The sequence below is a fragment of the Saccopteryx leptura genome, chromosome 1 (assembly GCF_036850995.1).
Source record: "Saccopteryx leptura isolate mSacLep1 chromosome 1, mSacLep1_pri_phased_curated, whole genome shotgun sequence".
NCBI lineage: Eukaryota > Metazoa > Chordata > Mammalia > Chiroptera > Emballonuridae > Saccopteryx > Saccopteryx leptura.
This window is the reverse complement of record NC_089503.1, coordinates 54,875,946-54,900,991: the sequence shown is the minus strand read 5'-3', so window position 1 is coordinate 54,900,991 and position 25,046 is coordinate 54,875,946. Positions and strand designations below refer to the sequence as shown.

At 36.7% G+C, this 25,046-nt stretch overlaps 1 protein-coding gene across 2 annotated transcripts in view; it reads right to left on the bottom strand.

Annotated features, from left to right (window-relative positions):
• LOC136394206 (E3 ubiquitin-protein ligase TRIM34-like) overlaps window positions 1-25,046 on the bottom strand; it is a 139,167-nt gene that overhangs the window by 14,428 nt on the left and 99,693 nt on the right. Inside the window, exon 1 of one of the 2 annotated variants that reach the window (XM_066367005.1) lies at window positions 767-896. The exons of the other annotated variant lie outside the window; for it this stretch is intronic. The gene's annotated coding sequence lies outside the window, so the exon portion shown is untranslated. Of the gene's footprint in view, window positions 1-766; window positions 897-25,046 lie in introns of those variants that run through there. 2 annotated transcript variants of the gene reach the window in all.

Below are 25,046 nucleotides of genomic sequence, written 5' to 3'. Positions count from 1 at the left end.
GAGAACCTTAGGGGTTTAGGGAACAGAAGATTCCTCTTTTTAAAATTTTTATTTAGAAAGTTAAGTTTAACACTGTGAAATTGATTAGTAAGAGTAAATAACTTTTAGGTAAACATTTCTATAGTTTTTAAACTATTGATTACATTATATACCCACCATCCAAAGTCAAATCATTTTCCGTCACCTTATATTTGTCCCTCTGAGATTCCGATCTTAAAGCCTAATGTCCAGGAATTAAAGGACTTACAGAAAATGCCCCAGGAACCATCACAAAAGCAAAATATTGAGAAGTGCCTTAGACTACGTGTGAAGGAGTAGAAAAGCCATTCCTGGAGACCTAGATGTGTTGGTGGAGCTGGTGGGGGTAGAAGGAGGTTCATTGAGGAACACCCCTTACCTTGCCAGCTCAGGGCTGCATCTGCCTGTAACCAGTCAGAGCCACTTGGTGTACTGCCCCATCTTGAGGCTGCAGCCCCTCTGCCAGACTGACTGGAGAGTGCCCGCACCCAGTGCCCTCCCAGGAGCATCACCCCTGCCCCACAATGGGGACAGGAGCCACTTCTGCCACCTAGCTCAGGCCCCGCAGGAGCCATTAGACCCTGGCAGCCCTCTCAGTGATCTCCCATTAATCTCCTAGCTCTGCTGACTGGCTCGAACTGGTGGAGGATGTGTTTCAACGCCCCAGGGTTAGAAACGAAAGAAGGCACAGTTCTTATCAGGCTACTACTACCCCTGAGAAACTGCACAGAGCACAGAGGAAACTCACCACAATATTTCAGGGTAAAAAGCCGATTCCCTTGTTCTAGAGTTCCAGCCTGAAGGGCAGAAGTGTTCCTAATTCCCTCTCCAAACCAGAAGCCTGAAGTCCACAGAGGATCTTGAGCACCAGAGTGAAAATGAAAGTTAAAATTCTTTGGGGAGGGGCAGAGAGCAGAACATTTATAGACCAATGGGAGGCCTTCACCAGGGCCACTGGGAAGTGGGAAGGCTTTGTGCCTGTGTCAGTTAGTGAGAGCTTCCTCCCTACGTGCCAAATTTGGGATTGATCCCAGGTCAGGGCACACACAACATTCAAACAACGATGGCATGAATAAATGGAACAACAAACTGATGTTTCTCCCCCCACACAACCCCCTCTGTCTGTGCTTCTCTCTCTGTCTCCCTTCCTATTTCTCTAATACCAATAAAATAAAATAAAATATTAAAAAGTGCAAAGACATATGCTGCAGAAACAATCACCACCATAGCATTTTTCCTGCTGTCTTAATGGAGGAGGAACACTAGTCATTTCTGAGGGTAACTACAGCCCATCAGCTTCCTGGAGAGAGTGAGGCTGACCAGGAAAGGGAAACATTGACATGCATATATCATTGCAGAGGGGGCCTATACAGACTGCTGACCCTGCCTCTATCACTGAGAGTAATGATGTGACCAATACCTGAAAATGGAGATATGTCTGGGCAGGAAGAGAAAAGGCTTTCTCATGAGAGAGAATTGCTATAAAAATAAAGAAGAATGTCAAATCAACTTATATTTAGCATATTCACTTAGATTAAAGATGATATTCCAGTACTTAAAATATAGGTAACTATGAAAAAAAAGAATTTTCTCATATTATAAAATTAATTGCTACATGCAAAATACACTATAGTTTACTATTGGCAGAATGTTATACTGTGATCTCTAGGACTTATTCATTTTGTCTTACTGAAGCTTTAAACCTGATGAAAGGTAAAGTCTTGAAAATTTAACTGGTTAGATCTCATATGAAGTCCATTTACCATATGAAAGACAATACGAATGATAGCAGAAATAGAAAATTTAAAGTGAATGTTTAGAGAAAACAAATTATAACCTAGAATAGTATGTTAGAAAACTATAAGATAAAATATATTTAGAAATTTAAAAATAAAAATATTTATTATCAAAAAGTTAAGATTAAAAATGATGTGGTTTCTTAATCATGTTTTTTATTCGAAAGCGTAACAAAGGTACTAACATTGAAAGTAGACTAGCATTCATTCTTATCATTCATTATTTCAAATCACATAGAAAAGCAATCAACATCAATCTGGACCCTTGCTTATATGTTAGGAAATGAAAAAGTTAATGCAAACATTCTATTTCTTAATTTTCACAATTATCATGCTATTCTCAGTATTTTTCTTTCTGATGAGAAACTTCATTCAATTTAATTTAATAAGGGCCAGTAAGTAACAATATCAATATTATATGCTTTTACAGCAAGTTAAAGCATATAATAATAATTACTTACCAAGTAAATTATGTCAGATTTTTGCTAAGTTTGGCAGAATAAATCTTTATAAAACAACTTATTATAGTTAAATCTATCTTTTTATTTATACTTTGATTGCTCCGCTATCGCCCATCATGAAAGCTGGAACACCCACTAGTGGGCAGTATGAAATTTTATCCGATTTCAAAGTCAAGGCTCTAAGCTGTGCAGTGTTCACTCTCTACAACATGTCATCTGTAAGAGCACCCTGGCCATTAAGTATTAAATTTAATTTAATTCATTTTCAGGAAGGAGTAGCCTCTTCTTCATTCATGAATACATGGATTGAGCACATCAATCAATAATATCTCCTGGCACCTAAAATTTTCCCATGATGCTCTAGGTTCCTCCTGTATCTCTTAGGTTTTTCTTCCTACGCTACATCGTAGGAAATTAACTCCTACCTTTTCTTGGTGGTTCAACTGCAAAAAGGACATCTAGGCTGGGAAATCAAGAACCCATAATCCTGCCTCCTCCTCTCCTTAGCTGTGGACACTAGGACATACCTCATAAATTTATAAACTTTTTCAAATTCCCGATAGGAATTCTTTCTTTTCTAATATATTTGAAAATCAACTTCGATAAAGATACTCTCTATATCAGGGGTGTCAACATTTTTATACCTACTGCCCACTTTTGTATCTCTGTTAGTAGTAAAATTTTCTAACGCTCACCAGTTCCACAGTATTGGTGATTTATAAAGTAGGGAAGTAACTTCACTTTATAAAATTTATAAAGCAGAGTTACAGCAAGTTAAAGCATATAATAATAATTACTTACCAAGTAAATTATGTCAGATTTTTGCTAAGTTTGGCAGAATAAATCTTTATAAAACAACTTATTATAGTTAAATCTATCTTTTTATTTATACTTTGATTGCTCCGCTATCGCCCATCATGAAAGCTGGAACACCCACTAGTGGGCAGTAGGGACCAGGTTGACTACCACTGCTCTATTTAATTATACATATATTTATATATTCATAATGATGTAGATGTATGTATACGTAAGAATAAATGTGCCTGTGCATACCTTTCTCAAGCCAAGTATATTACTTTACATTTTATTAAGATATGTAATTACCCCTCTAGATCTTGATTTGGGCTCTGTGCTCTCACCACCCTAATTTATAATGTAGGCTTCTCTAAGAAAAGTTTTTCCTTTTACTATCCTGAGTAAGTCTATCTCTTATCAAATTTGAAATTAATTTTAAAAGTAATAATAGTAAAATGCATGGTATATAGCAGGGGTTGGGAAACTTTTTGGCTGAGAGAGCCATGAAAGCCACATATTTTAAAATGTAATTCTGTGAGAGAAATACAATGACCCCTGTACATTACACATTATCCAATAAAAATTTGGTGGTGTCCCAGAGGACAGCTGTGATTGGCTCCAGCCACCAACAACCATGAACATGAGTGGTAGGAAATGAATGGATTGTAAACATGAGAATGTTTTATATTTTTAACGTTATTTTTTTTATTACAGATTTGTCTGTGAGCCAGATGCAGCCATCAAAAGAGCCACATCTGGCTCGTGAGCCATAGGTTCCCGACCCCTGGCATGGTTGGTGGCAGGCCGGTTTAGCCATACCCGTATTTCCCCATATATAACACGCACCCTGTTAGGAAAAATTTCTGATCTAAGAACTAAGTATGCCTTTAAAAAGTAGTTGTGGCATTTTAAATACCGTAGATGGAACTGAGAATGAGGCAATACCATAATTCAGATAAATGATAAAGGAAAATATGGAGAAATGGGATGGCAGAAATATTTTTACCGACACTGCTCTATCTCTGGGAGGGATTAGATATCTTTCACTGAGATTACAGGTAAAGGTAAATGGGTAACAAACTTTTCTTCTAAATCAAATCAAAAACAGTGCAAATTCCAAGAATAAGTAAAAGCCCTAAAACAGGAGACAGCAGGGAAGAAATGGTCTGAATGGAGCAGTGAGCTAAGCTGCGGGAGATCAGCCTGAGGACAAGGGGAGCTACACTACACAGAAGGGAGTGAGGGAAGGAGAAGGTTCAGGAACTCAGTGGGCACAGAGCCCTAGGACATGGACAGTTCCAAGATTGAAGTATGGATAAGCAGTCTGAAAAAGTGGCATTTAGAGAACTTGCAGATGAGTGATCCATTTTATGTGATATTAAAAAATGTAACAGTGCCTGCTTCATAGTCTAAGAAAATCCTAACACAACAAGGAAGAATAGTCATATAAAGATTCAAGACTTTGGGATCAGAGGTGGAAAAGTCTTCAAAGGCACTGTACTCAGATTTATTCTGTTACCCTACAACCCAGTAGCCATTTTCAGGTGTAAACAGGAAGCAAATATTTGAATAATTTGCATTTGGGTTAAAAACAAATCCAGAGCTTTATTTTTTATTGAGGTCACTTGTTTTATTACATACCCTCAGGATCTAGGCAAACTTGCAAACAATCGCTTCCAAGTAATATTGCCTTGAGGAGAAATTATGGCAGCACAAGATATCAAAAGAAGAAAAATTACATGAATATATACTTCTAAACATAAAATGGTGCCGAAATATCACTTGTGTCTGTTTTGCAGAAGCAACAACTTTCAAGAAAACATGGAATGGATTCAATATCAAGTCCACTGTAAAAAAAAATTACAATCAAGTGTATTACATAGACATGTGTGTCTTGTGACACTGTGAGGAGACATACTGAGAATTGACGGGGAGGAACATGAGTTACTGGGTCAGTGATGAGTAGATCATTCAAGAACTTAGGATAAAGAGAGTAGGGGAAAGATATGAGGATAAATTGTAATAAAAAGATACTTGACTTAGGATGGTGAACACAAAATACAATATACAGATAATGTACCATAGAATAGTAAATCTAAAAGCAATATAATTTTATTAATCAATGTTAACACAATAAAGTAAATAGAACTGTTGCATGTATGTATTTTTGGAAGAAACACATCAAACTGAGATCATGGGACCAAATATTAACTACACCTTCTGAAAAGAGGTCAGAATATGGTGATTTGAAAATCTGAACCCTCTTAAACCAGGAGTTTGGACTTCTGTCCACTCTGAAATGAGAAATGTTTCAATGATTCTGTTAGTAAAGGAGAAAGCATTAATACTTGTCTTTTCCTGTGAGTTAGGACAATAGAGGGCTGTCCTGTGACACTATCAATAGGTGAATGAGAGGACACTTGGCCATTCAACCTTAGATATGTTCACATCTTCAGCACAAGGTATCTATCTCTTCTTGTCAGGACTATCTCTTACTGAAATAACACCCACTCCCTCATTTTGTTCTGAACTTACAGGAATCCCCCACACACACACACACACCTTCCCCTGACTTTCCTCACTTTCCAACCCTTCCAGTATCCCACTTAGAGCTGAACTCAAATGTACTCTTCAGTTTCTTGGAAACAATTTTTGGCTTCTTCAAGGTCCAGATTTTTCTCGCCCATGCTTCTAACTTTGTTTCCCTCTAAGACTACTACGTCCCTCACCTTTCCCTCCATTGATGATGCCTCCTCACTCAACCCTTTTCACTGAATAGCCTGAGGGAATGAGAGATGGAAACACTGACACAGCAACCAGAAGAAATGTATTCATACCTAGCTTTCCATTTACCCTCTGTGTGACCTTGGGAAGAACTTCTCACGAAGTTCATGTTCCTCTTTTAAACTGAAAAAAAAAAAAAAAAGAAAGAAATAACACCATACTGTCTACCTTTTAAAAATAATATAATAGTTGATAAAAAAATGGTTTTTTAAGTTGTTTGTTGCATGCATAAAAAGGATTTCATACAAAGAGTACTAACTGCCATCAGAGTTCCTCCAGGAAAAGAAAGAGTTGTAGGTTCAAAGATAGACGGTTATTGGAGACACTCTAGAACCTGGATACTGAGAGTTTTAGGTCATCAAGTGTGAGAAACCTGTATTAAAAGTCCAAAGGGTCCCCTAAGCCTGTTATCCCAGTACGAATGCCAAGAATAACATATGAGATAACATTCTCTGGAGAAAAATTACATAAATTTGGGGAAAGAAATGTTATCACATCCAGATTAACACTTGTCTAAATTTCTGGTGCTAGATGCTGCGAAGTGGGTAAGCCACTTTAGACAAAGACTTCAATTTTTTTTTATATGTGAAAGTGTGTAAACAAAAACATATTGTTTATTGATCCAAGTTTAAAGCCAATATTTCTGAGATTTGAGTCTACTTATTTATTTATTTACTTATTGCAATCCAAAGAATATCACGTAGAAAGACTTGCAGAACTGTCCTTGTAGAAAATCTGGGATACTGGCTGGTAAAGTGGACAAAATCTCACCTGTGACACGGCAGGCACCTATGAAGTATACAAACAAGAACAGAGGCAGAAACTAAGGGTTGACCACAATGACTGAAGTCATGGAGTTCTGACACTAAAAACTCTTATTTCTAATTTCTCTATTGACTCAAACTCTGTGACTTCCCACCAACTAAATTTCCTACCATGTCTGCCTGTCATTACTAATTTGAAACAATGTAATACTCTAAATTCCTAAGTCTTTTTTTTAAGTATTCATTGATTCAAGATTACTTTTGTGGGTATAATTCTGTCATCATACAATAAAGTAGTATGCCTGGTCTCACAAACATACATTCTGATGGCATTAATCACATCCTGGGTAGAAGAGAGACAACATAGGTCAAATGTATGGTTGTCAGATATAGAAAATTACATTGGCTAATTAAAATTTAATTTTGGACAAATAGCAAATATGCCTTAGTATAAGCATGACCTTTGCCATATTTTAGATAGTCTATTGCTAAAAAATGATGTGTTGTTTGTCTAAAATTCAAATTTAACCACACATCCCTTATTGTGTCTGGCAACCCTCAAAGAAGTGCCAAGTTCTCAGCTCTCTTACCTTACAATGTTTTAATCACTTTTTTCTTCACACCCTTTGATAAGATGGGAATAAATAGATGGTCAGAATAAGTAAATGGGGAACACTCTGTAGAGATAAGACCCAGATCCTCGAAATGCACCCCCATGTTTGTGGCAGCATTGTTCACAATAGCGAAGATCTGGAAACAACCCAAGTGTCCGTCAGAGGACGAGTGGATTAAAAAAGCTTTGGTACATATATACTATGGAGTACTACTCAGCCATAAGAAATGATGACATCGGATCCTTTACAATAACATGGATGGACCTTGATAACATTATACGGAGTGAAATAAGTAAATCAGAAAAAAAACTAAGAACTACATGAATCCATACATAGAAGGGACATAAAAATGAGACTCAGAGACATGAACAAGAATGTGATGGCAACAGGGGTGGGGGGTGGGGGTGGGGGGAGGGGGGATGGGGTGAAGAAGGAGAGAGGGTTTGGGGGAGGGGAGGGGAACAAAGAAAACCAGATAGAAGGTGACAGAAGACAATTTAACTTTGGGGGAGGGGTATACAGCACAATCAAATGTCAAAATAATCTAGAGATGTTTTCTCTCAACATATGTACCCTGATTTATCAATGTCACTGCATTAAATTTAATAAATAAATTAAAAAAATAAAAAGACCCAGGTCCTCGATTCAGGTGTTGGCAAAATGGATAGAACATGGCCTGGGATATTGATGGCCCAGGTTCAAAACTCAGAGGTCATTGGCTTGAGCGCAGGCTCACAGGCTTGAACATGGGATCATAGACATAACATCAAGATTGCTGGTTTGAGCCCAATGTCACTAACTTGAACAAGGGGGTCACTCACTCAGCTAGAGACCCCCAGTCAAGGCTCAAAGCAATCAAGGGACAACGAAAATGCTGCAACTCTGAGTTGATGCTTCTCATCTTTTTCCCTTCCTGTCTGTCCTCTCTCTCGCTCACTAAAATAAATAATTTTTAAAAATTAAAAATAAATACCCAGACTATCCATTTCAGAGGACTCCTTCAAAGATATTTAGAAAGATGCTTCAAGGATCTAGAGGTGAAATATCTTTTATTGAGAGGTCTACTATTTCATTAATATATATATATGTATTCTTAAGAAGACCCACTTTATACATTATACTCTTTTTTTATTCTAGAGACCTGAAAAGGAGGGGTAAATTTTTCTATTTATCATATACCATTCTAGGCTCTGGGGAATCAAAAATAAAAAATTTAGCATTACAAACCTCAGGATGTGTATTTTATTTTTTCTATAGGAACAAGCAAACTAACACTTCAAGCAAATGTTTCTCTGGCCTCCCTCTACTCACTCTACTTGCCTCCTACACATGACCCCCAAATATCTCATCTATTTGTAAATATGAAATAAGTCACTAGAACCAGCAGCAGAGAAAGTCTAAAATGTACTTGACAGTTTCTCAAACATTTACATCCAATTGTGCCAATTAATATATGTTTTCTCACTATCTGAAAAGTATATCTTGTTCTGAATTCTAATGTTGTATTAAACCAGTCCAGACCATATTCTCAACTTCTTTTTTAACCATCCACTTTTCCCTGGCCAGATGAGGATAGGGACAAACTGGATTGAACCATGACACAAAATATCTGGACACTCATCTTTTATTGGGCATGATAGACAATACATTGGACATTTTCTGTGTGATGTTGAACAGAGGTGAGACACTAGGAGCCTGGGGGCAGTCTTTCATTTTAACCCCAAATAAATCTTACCAGGAAAGCCTCACTCCCCGTATACATGAGTCATGTGGAATGCCTTCCCTGTGACTCTGTAAAAGAACATCAATTACACTTGGCAACAGAAGTAAACCAAGAAAGTGGATGAGGAAGAAAAGGCATTTGAACACAAGCAGAAAGAAGAGCAGAAGAAACTCAGAGAATTAAAAGTGAAGCCTTTGGGAAAGGTCCCAAGGACACACTTGAGATTCATCAATCTCTCAAAAAGTAAGCTTCTCCTTGTGATTGAAGCAATTAGTGGTCTTTAACTCCATTTCTGTTTTATCATCTCGATTTCTTGTCAAAATGAAGTGTTGTCTTGAAGCTTGTTGTATATTTAAGAATAAATTCTTGTAAAATATGTAAATAATTTAACAAAAGAGGAAAAGAAACAGCTTCCAGAGGGTCTTATTTCTGGCAGAGCCCCTGAGATTTCATTCTGTCCACGTGAATCTAGATAAGAGATCTCATTTCTGCTGGCCCTCAGCAGGAGTTTAGCTTATGAAGAGGAAAAACTGGGCTTTGTCTCACCGGCTTTACTAAAGAGAAGGCAGAAGGGATTTTCTGGCTAAAAAAGGAAAAAAGTATTCCAGCTCACTTGTGGCAAAGTAGAAGGTCAAAACTTTAGAATGAGAAGATGAGGGTGCTTGCAGGAATCTGTCTCTCTGCCCCCTGCTTCTCACTTCAGAAAAATAAAAAAAAGGATAATAAAAGTAGAAATGGATGAAAGAAAGCAGAACAGAAGCTTAACAATAAAAATGAGACGAAACCATGTAGTACTCTTGGCAAAGTTAATGCTTTAGTATGTTCTAGGACCTACACCAGCTCAGCACTCAACTTCTATGGTTTTATCATTTTTTGCAGATTATTCTAGCAAGAATATTTGAATAAGAACGTGAACTCCAATGATAAATTTTACAGCTGGCCTGAATTCTCAGAATTTCAATTTGATCCTATAACATTTGTTAAGCTTATCCTGTATACAGGCTGTAAACTACTCAGTAGGGATAAAATCATGATTCAGAAAGTCTGGGTTCCTGCCCTTTGTAATGCAGAGTGTGTGATGGGGATAATAATCAGTGATAGAGCTCTGTTCATTTGCACTGACATGGTAAGTGGGTTGCAGCTATCACTGTGAAAGTTAGAATGAAATTTTAGAAATGGTTCTCCACTGCCTGGTTATTTAGCTCAGTTGGTTAGGAGTGTCATTCTGAATCAACGAGGTTGCAGATTCTATCCCTGATCCGTGCACGCATGGGAAGCAACAAATGAATTCATGACTGAAAGGAACAACTAATGGATGCTTCCATTTAACCTTCTCTCTCTCTCCCTTCCTCTTTCTGTCTCTCTAAAAATCAAAAATTAAAACCTGGCCTGTTTGTTGAAACGTGTCCCGGGACGGAGGTGGCCGATTTGATTTCCTGGTCACGACACATACAGGAGCAGTTCAGTGTTACTGTTCCTCTCCTCCCCTCTCTGTCTCTCAATAAACAAAATATAAATAAATAAAAATAAATGCTTTTTCACTGTGAGCCTATTGAGAAAAGTGTTCCAAACCACCATTGAATCATAAGGGTCTACCACTTAATTACCAATTTTTATTTCTAACTTAAGGAGGCCAGATGATGAATCCTTCCAAACAAAACCAGGAACAATTTTTTTTTTAATTTTCTGTTGCATGAGGTTTTAGAACACTTTTTATATATTTCTGCATCGCTCATTCCAATTCTGAAATCCATTTTTCAGTGCATGCTCTAGTTTTTATGCAATTTTAATTTCTTTTTGTTATAGTTAATGGCATGCATTGGTTTTTAAATTGGAGTTAAAGGGCAACGACTCTTGGATTGAACATAACCACAAGGCAATTAATGTTTTACAAACATCACTTTTACATAATTGTAGTTGTTTTTAAATGTAAAAAATTATTATCTGATAAAAACACTCTCTTATTTTATTTTAAGATTGAATCATGGCTTCTGTGAGTAGGCATAAATGTAAGAATAGTCCTGACAACTTCTGTTATATATGTGGCTGTTACACATGTCAATGTCAAAGGTGCAATATTTCGTCATTTGTGACACATGCATATATTGCCTATTTTCAAGTTCCCCTTGGCGATCAAGACAAGAATTGGGCTCCTCATATTGTGTGTCATAATTGTGAGAAAATGCTTTGTGACTGGACAAAAGGAAAATGCAAAGGAATGTCTTTTGGTATTCCCATGGTTTGGCATGAACCTAAGGATCACAGCAGTGACTGTTATTTCTGTCTAATCCATACAAAGAGCATTGGCAAGAAAAAACGGCATATGATCGCATATTCTAATATTCCTTCAGCAATACGACCTATCCCACACTCTGAGACACTCCCAGTTCCAGTTTTCAATGGTTTTATTTCTTCTAAGGACGAAGAAAGTGAACGTGGTGATCAAGTGTATTTTGATAAGATGTATAAGGAAATGGTTGTAAAATCTGAAGGGTCTTCTTCTGATGCCAAGCAATCATTAACCCCTCAGCAGTTTAGCCAAATCAAATTGAATGACTTAGTAAGAGATTTGAGCCTATCAAAGAAAGCAGCTGAGTTAGCCTCTAGGCTTCAAAAAAAGAAGGTACTTCACTGGTCAGCTAAAGTATCCCATTTCAGGAAGTGTGAAAAATTTTTGTGGACATTTTTTCCGAAGACAAACACGTTTTTTACTGTCATGATATCAGTAGTCTTCTCAGCCAGCTAGGTGTAACCACTTACAGTCCAACAGAATGGCAGCTATTTCTTGATAGCTCTAAACTTAGTATGAAATGTGTTCTCCTACACAACAGTAATGTTTATGCAAAGGTTCCAATTGGTTATTCAACTCATCTTGCAAGAAGATTATAATGACATAAAAACTGTCATTGACCTTCTGAAGTATAAGGAGCATAACTGAATCATCTGAGTGGGTCTTAAATTGTAAATTTCCTGCTAACAACAGAGAGGTTTCACTAAGTATCCTTGCTCTGTGTTTGTGCGACAGCCAATCTCGGTAGAAACACTGGACACAGAAGGAGTGGCTGAAACGTGAAGCTCTGGAAGTAGGGATGTAAAATATTGTGAATGAACCTGTAGTTAATTGAGACAGGATCATTTTCCCCCCACTTCACATCAAACTTGGCTTAATGAAGCAGTTTGTTCAGGCTTTGAATAGAGAACCTGAATGCTTTCAACATATTATTTCTGCTTTTCCTGCCTTGTCTTTTGAGAAGATAAAAGTAGGTGCATTTGATGGACCTCAAATTCGAACCCTTATATGTGACAAAGACTTTGCTAAGAAGATGAATAAGGAGGAAAAAGCAGCATGGCAGTCTTTTGTGGCAGTTACAAAGAACTTCCTTGGCAAAAAAAGCAGAAAACAATGAACTTCTGGTTCAAAGATGCTGGTGGCTTTCCGTGACATTGGATGTAACATGAGCATTAAGATTCACTTCCTGAACAGTTACCTTGATAAGTTTTTTGAAAATGTTGGAGCTGTTAGTGATGAGCAGGGAGAATGCTTTCATCAAGATCTGAAAATGATGGAAGAGCGTTATCAGGGGAGATGGGACAGAAATATGATGGCAGACTACTGCTGAAGCATCAAACGAGATTGTCCTCAATAAGTACACAAACACAAGAGCTACAAACACAAATTTTTGCCTGAATAAAATATAAGTTTTGCACAAATTTTATGATTAAAATAAGTGTTTTGATATGTTCTATTAATATTTTGAAATTGTAGACAAATTTTAATGCAATCATCTCTTTTAGTGTATTTACTTCATTATATAAATTATTATATTTTCACAAAAATGATGCTCAAGAAGACATTCTACTTCATTATGTTAAACTAAATGTTGAAAATTTTACAATAAGATAAAAACACAAAATCTTGAATTGCAAAAAACCTGTACCTTACAGAGAAAAACTAATGTCAGTTTTGAGATCGGCATACTCAAATTAGGTAAGAACAAGTATTTTTGTGGATGCAGCAAAAATTTTCCTCCCCAGTGTAATGGTTGAGTCTGTCAGTGACATGTTACCAGCAAGTAGGAGGCAGGAAGAGAATATTGGTTAACGGATAGTGCTCTTCAGTGATAGCCTTTTTTTGTGAGTAATACTCAACCTCCATAATAGTCTGCTTTTCTCATTTGATACTCTAAGTATCATCAATCAAAAGCAAAACTGAAAAATTTTAAAAGTAAGTAAAAAAGAAGGTGAAAGTGGTACATTACAGAGTACTATAATTAAATAGAATAACAATAAAAAAGTTTCATTTTTTAAAAAATTATAATTTAAGCATTCTTATTTCCTTATTGCATTTACACCTTGTTATGTAACATTTTCTCCCTCTATGTGTTTCAGATGATGCAGCTACAAGATGGCGGAAGCTCCAGAGAGGCGTTCCTGGCTGACAAGACTGCACAGCTAGGTGTTCTTCACACGATAACTCATATGAGACACAAACTGCCAGTGAATGGCAATATATTCAGAATAAAGCACTGAATTTGGGGATTTTGTTTGTAACTTAGAGAAAAGTAAGCTAATCTTGTCTTCTAAACTCTTCCTGATTCACATATGTGTATGAGGCAGGAACTGGAATTCATACAGGCATAATTGGCTAAGCTATCTTGAAAGTTTTAGTGTTAAAGGTATGAATGAAGTGATTTCTAACCATTAAAATCATAATTTTTTCTATTTCTATAATAGTCATGTAAATTTTTCACAAATTACATTCTGAGATCTGTCGTTTTTTCTTTAATTATCTTAATCATAATACAATACTCTCATTGAGTAACTTTCTTCACCCAGTCTTGCACCCAACATCAATAAGATTGATAAGGCAGGAAGGTACCTTCCCTATGTGTGTCTTACTGTCTCTGATTAATTACAACATATTGTTATGGTGAGTAATTTTAAATAGAAAGACATGAAGTTATATCTCTATGGATATCATTTTAATTGCATTGAACATGCTGATGATAATTATGTGGTCATAATCACATTCTAGTATTATTAGTGTTTATGTAAACTCTGCTGAAAATTTTAACCAACAATTTTTTTCCTAATTTCCTTTGCTCCTGAGATGTACTCATATACTTACCTCAATGCCTCTTCTTTATCAACACCACTATACTAACCACATTGCTTTCTGTGCCCTGTGTTTTTTCAGTCTGGAAACAGTTAAAAATCAAAGTGCAAGAATTGCTCTTTCATTAAATTCCTGTTCAATAGTAGATAGATCTAGAGGCTAAAGAGAACACAGAGCCCTAAGGAGCATGTATTATGCCCTGTGTTTTACAACATAATATGCTGAAATGTGGACCACAGCAAGGTGGTTAGCTCCGGGGATGTACTTTAGGTGATGGGAGAAGGATGATGGTTCATTCAGGTTTCATGCTGGCTAATGCTTCCTTTTACCCTGAAAAGCTCTTACTTCCTCACTGGTATCCCTCCACCTAAAATCTCATATTTCAAAAGATGTCCTCAGTACATTAGTACCCTTCATCCTGATATCTAAACTTCTCTTGAATCTCTGACTTCCTCCAATATATTTCAGGTGAATTTTTTTATGCTTTTTTCACAGACAAGCTCAAAGATGTTTTCTTTGTAGCTGCTATTTTTAAATACTTGATTGGTCCAAGACTTGAAAGCTATAGTAGCCTTACCTCAGCCTACTCAGCAATGTATAAGTTACATAGTGGTTTAAATTTTGAAAGAAAGGGATATCTTGTAAGTAAAAGTGCAGGACCTAATAAAGAGCCAGCTTTACATCTCTTTGTTCACATTCTGGAACTTTGCATCTTATACAAATATCTCATACAAAGTCTGAAGGCTCTGGATGTGGGTTTGTTTCAGTGATTCAAGGTGAAGGCAAGAGTAAATCTTGAATATGAGATTTGTATAAGGCACACACCCTAGCCTGTTCCTGCAAACTCCACATAAAAACACTTCACACCTGACCAGGCAGTGGCACAGTGGTTAGAGCATTGGACTGGGATGCCGAGGACCCAGGTTCGAGACCCATAGATTGCCAGCTTGAGCACAGGTTCATCTGGTTTGAGCAAAGCTTACCAGCTTGGACCCAAGATTGCTGGCTCAGGCAAGGGATTTCTCGGTCTGCTGAAGGCCCACGATCAAGGCACATATGAGAAAGTAATCAATGAACAACTGAGGTTTTGCAACGAAAAACCAATGATTGATGTTTCTCATCTCTCTCTGTTCCTGTCTGTCTGTCCCTATCTATCCCTCTCTCTCTGTCCTTAAAAAAATAAATAAATAAAAATAAAAAAATAATAAAAAAACACTTCATACACTAAGCCCTCCACTCTACTTTTATTGTCCACAAGATAAATAGATCAAAAACAGACTATGCCAACAACCACTGTATTATTTATTTTTGCATTAACCTCCAGACGATAAATCATCTGTTGTTCTTTCTCAAGTGTGTGAATAAAAAGTGGGACAAACACTTGAAAACAAATAGGGCATAAAATACATCGATCCTTAAAACAATTAAATCTGTCTAGTGAATCATTCTAATTACTCAAGTGCAAAGATCTGTCTGTATTTCAGAGTCTGGACATAAGATCCCACCAAGGCTTGCGTGAATGTTTCCTGAAGAATCAACTTTCTTTCTTTCCATGGAGGGGGTGGAGGGAGGGGGTGATGAAAGTACAAACTTGTCCAACTGTTGAGGATGGCATAGTCTGTCTTCCCACTGGAAAGAGTGAGGTCAATAAGAAGTAAACAATAAAAAACATAAGTATGTCTTAGCTTAGAGCATGTGTGGTGTGAGTGTATGTGTGTCTGTGTTTATCAAAAGCAAGGACTGAGTAGTTTAGACAGTGATGTCAAGGTCCTAAAAAGTGTTGTATATAAAAATTAAGGTGGATTTTTTCCTTGAAATCTTATAATTCATTTTCAATTGGGGGACTGGTATTCCAGTAACTGAAAAGACATAAAATCACTAGAATTCATTTTCAATATTTTAAGAGTATTGCTAATAAGTCATACCTTCAGTCATCATAGCAATCTGGTAATTGCTATGCAGTCATAAAATAAAAATTAAGACCAATTTCACACACACACAAACACACACTTATAAAAGTCAACCACGGAATTCCTTGTTTCATCAAAGATCATCCAAACTGATGAATTTGGCTATTCTTATGAACAAGTAAAAATGAGAACAGATAATAATTGATTAAATAAACCATTTATTAATTAATTACATTTATTTATTTTTTTCATTTATTTATTCAAATGCCTACATGTCTGAAAAAAGAGTTGGGAATAAGAATGCCAGAAAACAAGGTGATCCCATAAAGTTCTGAATTGGTAGAAACATGCATTGCAGAAATAATGCCCCTGTTATCTTATTGGAGGAGAAAAACTGGCTTTTCTTTTTGTTCCTGAAAACCTTCACCTCCCTGAAAAAGTAAGACTGACCTGGGCACAAACACTTAACTATAGTTGTGTTAAAATGAGTCTAGCTATTCTCCTTCTTATACTTACAATATTAGTGTGAATAACAGCTTTTTAAAGTAAGGCAAACAATCCAAACTGAAATTCAACTTCAGTGAAATATATACTTACTGCACCAAAATGAAAAAAAAAAAAATTAGACTAGGTACCTCTACAGAAACATTTAAATTTCAATTAGATAAAATTGAAAGAAAGTTGTAAATGTTTTCTCAAAGTTATTTTATTTCTTAAGCCAAAGCAAAAACAATAATGTTGAAAGTGAACTAATATGTATTATTAAAACCATTTATTTCAGTGACAGTGTGAAGTAAAGAAAAAATGAATAGACAACATAATTGTTACTAATGACAGAAGTTATTAAAACATCGTTTTTAATTTTTCAATAATACATCAGGTAAATTTTATGTATTTTTTTTTCTAAATGAGAAACTGAACCTGATATACTTTAGTGTACTTGATTAGGGCCAATGTGTAGAAACAGCAGATTTATAAAAAAATTTACTATCATACACACACACACAGACACACACACACACACACACACACACACACACACACACACACACACAGAGGCTTATCTATCACCAGCAGATATGAGTAGTCTTGAGAACAGCAAAGAGGTATCTGGGATTTGAAACATGAGACTTCAGTAAAAGTACCCTCTTGACCTGAGGGTACTTGTGCCCTACTGTCCTCAAGGTACCTACTTGTTTTATGAGCTACTGACACAACTTATATTTTTGGTAATTAGTAAAGAAAATATTTATTAAGTTGAGACAGTTACATGTTTTATATTTAATGACTTTTTCCTTTTCACAATGATCCTATCTATGCTATAATTGTTAAACAAAGACTATTTTAATAAAATAAAATAAAATCAGCATTCAGTTATCTTATTGAAGGATGCATGGCACTTATTTGAAGAAACTAGATTTTAGCTCAGACACTCTGGACATAAAACTTCCATTCTTAGTCCATATTATTTATACTATTTTCTCCACTAATTGATTATAAAGGACCATTAGTGGTAAATCAACACACCCCTGAGGACTTATTCTGTAGTGAATGACTTCTATGCAAGGTCTTGAATAATATATAAAAGTTGTTGAAAACTTTTTTATTCTTCTCATTGGCAGAGGAAATGAGATTGTAAAAACTAGGCAGAGGTGTCACCTTCATACTGGCCTTTTTTACGACGCATTAGTCATTTACCTGGGGATTATTCAGCATGGTGAATTAAGAGTCCATACTAATGATAACAAGATACTGGGGAAAATATAACACAAGGCAAATTGTACACTCTATTGTTGAATAAAGGATGTTGAAACGAAGAATAGGGGACACAGCAAGGCAAAGTTGGTGACAATGCAGCTGATAAGTTTAGTGCATTTAGTGTACCCAATGCTGGAAGAACTTCAAAAAAGTGTCTGAGGGAGTAAGAGGTTTAAGAACTTGAGAACTCAGTGTCATGGGGCCAGTATATTCCATAGGATTGAAATATGAATAAATTTACCAAGAAAAGAAATATAAATTTATAGATGAGAAACCCATGGTTTGTCACATTCAAATATAAACTAGTGCCAGCATTGAAGTAAAACCCCAACACAATAAGGAGGAACATTCAGGGAGAGGGTTATGTTCAAGAGATGGAAGGAAGGAAGCAGAATCCACAAAAGCCTTATATTCAAACAGATTCAGTAATCCTTATCCCAGTAGCAACATTTACGTTAATATCTAGTCTAGAGTAAAAGTGTTGAAAAATATTAATGTTAAGTCTAACAAAATGCATCATATTTAATTCAGGACATTTTTCACCATATATATTCAAGATCCAGACACATTTTTTCTTTACACATCTACCCACCAGTAATGATTTCATGATGTAATAAATAGTTATCACAGGATACCAAATTTATCATAATCACCATTCTTATGCTGAAAATATACCCAATATATGAGACATCTCACTGGTCTCTGATCTGTAGAAGTTTCCTTGGATATATCCTTGTGAAGATCTGGGTCACATAAACTGTAGAAAAATTACAGAGTTTAGTGAGAAATATGTTGTACCTTTTTGTGACATTGTGAGAGAGATCTTTAGAATAAAATGAGTGGTAACTGGACACAACTGTGTGGTTCTTGGCAAGAACTATAACATTGCAGAAATATATATAATATGTATGTGTGTGTTAAAAAAAAATCTGGTCTCAAGATATAAGACCTGGTCAAATGTAAAGTTCTAAAAGACGATGAGGACAGAGTAGCTTCATGGTGCTCTGATTTGTGTTACCCCAGAAGCAGCACATATCTGTCAGCCCTGAAAATATAAAATCCATAATATTAAATATAAGCAAAGGAGTCAGAACTAAAATCTATTTTCTCTCTACATCAGGGGAAAGTCTGGGGTTTGTGTGAAGCAGTATACACAAGAATGAGAAGTAAACAAGACAGCTACCCACTACACTTTATATGTGACCATATCTTCAGCATATAATATCCAATTTCCTTGTTCCCTCTATCCATTAAAACTAAAAACTGAACCCTCCTCTCTCTTCAACACCCACCAACACAGGAATCTCACAGCCACCCACTTGTTTGGCATTCATAATCTTTAAATACTTGCAGTATCCATCTCAAGTCAGGAATTTAAAACCATCTTCTTTGTTACCTGCAGAGTTTTTGGCTTCCTCAGAATAAAGGTCTTACTCATAGAAATGACAAAAATGGATGCCCATGTCTCTGAATTTTGGTCTCTTTAAAACCACTGATTTCTCTCTATTCACTTCATTGAGCAATTCTGTGCCTTTCATGGAGACCCAGAGGAAGAAGACACTAGACTCCTGACTTTGGACCAGAGGAAATGTGCTCATGTCTACTCTCCCAATTGCTTCCTGTGTGAACTTGAGAAGTCATTGACCTATCAGAAGCACAGTTTATTTCTTCCAATATGAAACTAACCTCTCCCTCTCTCCCTCCTAAAAATCTTATGAAATTACATGCAACAGTAGATTTTTATAAATGCAAAATTTGGTACCTTAAACAAATTTATTCAAGGAAAAGTCATAGTATGGCTTTAGAGTTCAGGCATATGACAAGAGAGTGAGATTATAGACCAGCATTCCTGATTGTTTGAGATATATAGGTGTGGGAATGCTGTCTAAAGAGTACCAAGACCTTTACATTCTATTGCCCAGTAGAAAGGCCCCCAGAACAACATCTGAGATTTAAAGTTTGTGGAAAAAAACATAACACTTGGAAAAGATGATTTTATGAACACTATACTATTAGTACTCTAAATTTCATGTGTTTAGAAAAGATTTATGCAGTCAAGTAGTTATGAAAATTTAGATACAAAAAATTCCCTTCCATTTGACTTCAGAATACAAGAACAAGATTGCTCAGTAGTTTGCACCAGGGCAAAATTTAGTCCTTGATATTCAAGTTTGCTTTCGGAAAATAAAGTGAACTATATAGAAAGATCCATTCTTATTTTTCTAGGGAAGAAATTTAAATATAAAAGAGTAGTTTCCAAATGTAAGTTCTTAGCATGTAGAGTAGATACAACAGACACACCGTAGATCAAGCAGCTATAAAATATGGAAACTTGAGCTCAACACAGGTACGGTAGGAGACTAAAACTTATGAAGTCACATGGATCTGGTACTGAAACACTTTATCACAATCTGCTACTGACCCAAACTCTGCAACTTCCCCCCTGTAATTTCCCTACTGGAGATCTTGGTCCATTCTCAAATGTTATAGAACACTGAACAAATGATATATGATTTGAATTTCATTTTATTAAGTGAGAGATGGGAAAGCAGAGAGATATGCACCCCAAATGAGATCCACCCATCAATCGCCCTAACAGCAATGCTCTGCCCATCTGAGGCCACTGCTCTATGCTCAACAACTGCCCAATTTTAGCACCTGAGGCAAGAGCATGGTGCCATCATCAGCACCCAGGGCCAACTTGTTCAAACGATTTGAGCTGTGGCTATGGTAGTGGAACAGAGAGAGGGAGATAAGGTAGAGAGGTAGGAGTGGAAAAGCAAATGGTCACTTCTACTGCATGCCCTGATCAGAAATCAAACCTCGGACTTCCACAACCAGGCAAAGACTCTATCACTGAGCCAACTTGCCAGGGCTATGAACAGAAATTTAAACTATAATTGCACTCATATTTTCCTGCCCTGAATAATATTTCATTCTAATTAGTCACCTGATAACTTTAATACCTTTAATCTCTTTTAACAGCACAAATAGACCATCTCTAGTCTCTCACACATACCTTCCATGATGCCATTCACATCTATTGGGCAGATAAAATACATTATGCCCACTTTGTTAAAGATGGAGCTGCCCATATGGAAGCCCGTCTCCCAGGTGATGATATTAGTTGCCCTTATGCTTGGAATGGACATAATTATATTAATGTATTTTGGGGGCAGGCTGTGGGCAGGCAGGATCCTTGTAGCCTGGGGCTTGGTTTCAGGACTAAGCCTTTCCCACCCTTTTTGATGTGGGATGTTACAATCCCATCATACTTCAGATAAGTGACTTTGTATTAGAGACTTCCTATTTTGTATATTGGATTAAAGGTTTTAATTTCTTCACTATAAAGTGGGGCAGACATGGAGCTTGCTCTCTTGGTTCCTGAGATTAGCAGTAGAAGAGAGAGGAGAGAGCAGAGAGAGGCCACATGGAGGAGGCCAGGAGAGGCAGCCAAGATGGCAGAGTGCTGAGAGAGAAGCCAGTCTGTGCAGAGTTTTTGTAGAGAGAAGGAGATGGAAAACAAAGGAGAATGAGGCTAGTGAGCTAGATACTTTTGATTCTAGGAAACTCGGATGATAAGTCAGTAGCTTCGTGAGCGCTGAATGAGTGGGTTTTGGAGCTCAGTGTGTGTTTTTACATGTCCACTGGGTGCAAGCTAGGATTAAAGATGATGACCCACCAGCTCGTGGCTCTGTTGTTTCATTACCATCTGTCTGAATCCAATGTAAACCTGCATAGGCCAGGCGACTGTGATAGTGGCTGTGACCACGGACCATACAACATCCTAGGGAGAAAACAGAAAAAAATGAGTCAAGAAGATATGTCACTCTCACCACCTCCTCCTCATGTAGCGGAAATAAAGAGATTCCCAACATAAAAGTCAAAAAGATCAATATTTCCAGGAGACTTCTGTGAAGTTATCAGGTTTTCTAAAATATAGAAACAACTTTGACCCCCATGGAAGAACAGCATAAGGCTTTTGGTACCTAGAAATAAACATACTCATGAGGAAAGCATGAGGTCCATAACTTTTATCCCTAAAGTACATAAATATATTTATGAGATGACTTGAACGAGTCATGGTTTATTTATTCATTCAACATAAGTATAAAGTGATGAACCATTACTGGAAGTGAATTATGCCAGGCAGGGAGTTTCAAAGATGAGCAAATAATCCTAACATTTCTCAAGAGGTGTATATTGTTTCTCCTGAGGGTCCAAGTAAGGATGTGTACTAAAGTAGGTGTTTCTCAAGTCTCTCCTCATTTTATACAAAAGCTATGTGACCTCATGCACTCCTTAAAATTAACACACACTCGTGCAATTGATTTCCAAGTCTTTACTTTTACTCAATTTTATCTCTCAATACAAGATAATAAATTCCCTAAGAAAGTATTCATAGGAACAAGTAACTGAGAATGTCTCATCTGTACCTTACTCTTCACCATACTGTCTCCTCTCTTACCTACTTTATCCATGTTACCAATAGCCACTCAGTCACTGTCCTAAACTCCACCATATCTACCTGCATTTCAGTCTCTACCAGTCCAGTTTAGTCCACATTGTTAACAGTTTTTAGTCAACTCAACTGCTTTATCATCAGAGATGTATTTGTTTGAATGGGTATGTACCAATTATTTGGTCCCTTTTATCTCAGAATAACTTCTTTCATGATACAAAAAGCTAGGCCACCCATGGATCTACATGTGCAAAAAAATTGCTTTGGTCCCTGTATTAGGTCTCTTTTGTTACATATAACAAAAACAATTTAAAGATGATGAAGTATAGAAGAGAAATTTGGGTGACAGTTATAACTTTAATCAAAGGTTAAGTTTGAAACTCAAATATCTTCCTCAGGCTTGGTCTATGTCATTTTCCAAATTCCATTCTCTGTATATTGATTTTATCTGAATCTCCTTATATAAATTCTAGAAAAAATAAACCTTGTTTTTTAAGTTATTTTATATAATTCCTTGTTCTGCATTGGATCAGGAACTTGTATTAAAATATCACTGTGTTGTTGCTGAAATAACATAAAGCAATGTTGGAAGTAAGTATACATTTTTAATTATAATTAATTCAGTATCAATTTGAAGTAAATAATGATAACACAAAGTGCATACTGTAATTAGAAGAGCAATAACCACAAAATTTAAAAAGAGTAAAAAACACTTATACTAGAAATATCAAAAAAGAAACTTGTCAATGAGAAAGAGAACAATAAAAATTTATTTTCACATACAATGTATAGAAGCAAATAATAATATTAAAGAAATAGAACTACAACACCAATTATTGTAAATGCAATTCTGTTATTTAACCATTTAAAAGGCAGAGATTGTTGGATTGAACCAAAAATATCTTTAATTTTCTTTTTAAGTGAGAAGAGCATAGATAGAGAGAAAGACTCCCACATTTGTCCCAACCTGTATATACCCTACAACACCTATCTGCAGCCGATGTTCGAATAAACTGAACTATCTTTAGAATCTGAGGCTTATGCTCAGACTCACCCCGCTATCCTTAGCTTCCTGGGTCAATAGTTGAACCAATCAAGCCACTGGCTGCAAGTGTGTAAAAGAAAAGGAAGGAGGAGAGAAAGGGGAGGATAAGCAGATGGTTGTTTCTCATTTGTTCTGTGACTGGGGATCAAACCTAGGACTTTCACCTGCCTGGCCAATTCTCTATCGACTAAGCCAGGTTGTCAGGGCCTTCAATTATTTCTCGCTACAAGAGACATATTTTGGATTCAAAGAAACAAATATGGCAAAAGTAAAAAGATAGAATTCTGGTCAAAATGATGACTAAAGTTGGGCCTGACCAGGCGATAGCGCAGTAGATAGAGCATCGGACTGGATTATACAGGACCCAAGTTCAAAACCCTAAGGTTGCAGACATGAGCGCTGGCTCACCAGCTTGAGCAAGGGGTCACTCACTCTGCTGCAGACCCCAGTCAAGGCATATATGAAAAAGCAATCACTAAAACACTAAAGAGCTACAATAAAGAATTGATGTTTCTCATCTCTTTCCCTTCCTGTCTGTTTGTCCCTATCTGTCCTTCTCTCTGACTATCTCTCTGTCTCTAACAAAAAAAATGATGAAATAGGTAAACACTGAGATTATCTTTTTCACAATAACATGAAAATTATAATAACCACCCTTGAGAAACAAAAGAGTATAAGCTGAACAGATTCCAATAACTAAGGATATAAAGAAGAAGTCACTTGAAGACTGGTAAGAGGGGCACAGTCAAAATGGGCTTGTTTGACACCCACATACAGAGGTTAAAAATGAAAATAATATCTTGTCTGTGGAGATCCCACCTGAGAAACAAGGAGTCCCAGCTCCACACCAAGCTCCAAAGTCAGGAGTTGAGGGAAGAGGAGTCCCCAAAATATCTGGCTGTGAAAATCAGCAGTGCTTCAGTTAAGATGAAATGGAAAGTTGCTACAGACACATATGCCCTCTTAAATGACCCTAGCAAAGAGTCACTCACTAACAAACACTTGTCCTAAGCTCCCCAGAAAAGAGAGAAGCTTGGAAAGTGCCAGAGACCTATAGAGAGAGACTGAATTTTCTCCCTTCAGATTTTAGCCTACCTCCCTTCAGTTTTTGTCTCTCAGGGACTAAAATGCCAGCAGGTGGCACTGTTCTTTCGTTGAGCCCTCCCCCTACACAACTTGTAGACACAGGTCAATGATAAAAAGTCTCTGTTGACTTGGCTAACAGGACTCTTACCCCAGTCTGGTGATTCTCGGAGACACTACACCACCTAATTCAAACCTCTGACCCAATATCTTCTAGAGCTTAAGCCATACAAGCCACTGACTTGCCAGTCTACATTGCTGGTTTTCCTCAAGTGTTTTAAATATTTACAGATCCAAAATCAGTAATAGCTGACCTTATTGGCAGTAGGGGCATCTGAACTTGATTAATAGCATAGCATCTGCAAAGCAGCTCCAAGATCAGCGCAGACAACTACCAACCTCAGATCACTCTATAGTGATCCTACCCAGTGGTGCTTCTCCAGACACAGGAAGTGGCTGACCTTAGCCTGCACCAAAATTCTAAATACAATTTATAAGAATGCTTAATGAACTTAGGGGAGAAAAGATTATCTCAGAGAGAACTTCAACAATGGCATAAGAAACATTAAAAAACAAACAAACAAAAAAGGGATTGAAGGCATAAAAAAAGCAATAAGAGAAAAGAGGTTAGTTACTTATAAAGGAGTATCCACAAGAACACCAGCTGATTTCTCAATGGATATATTGTAGTCCAGAAAAAATTGTCATGACACATTC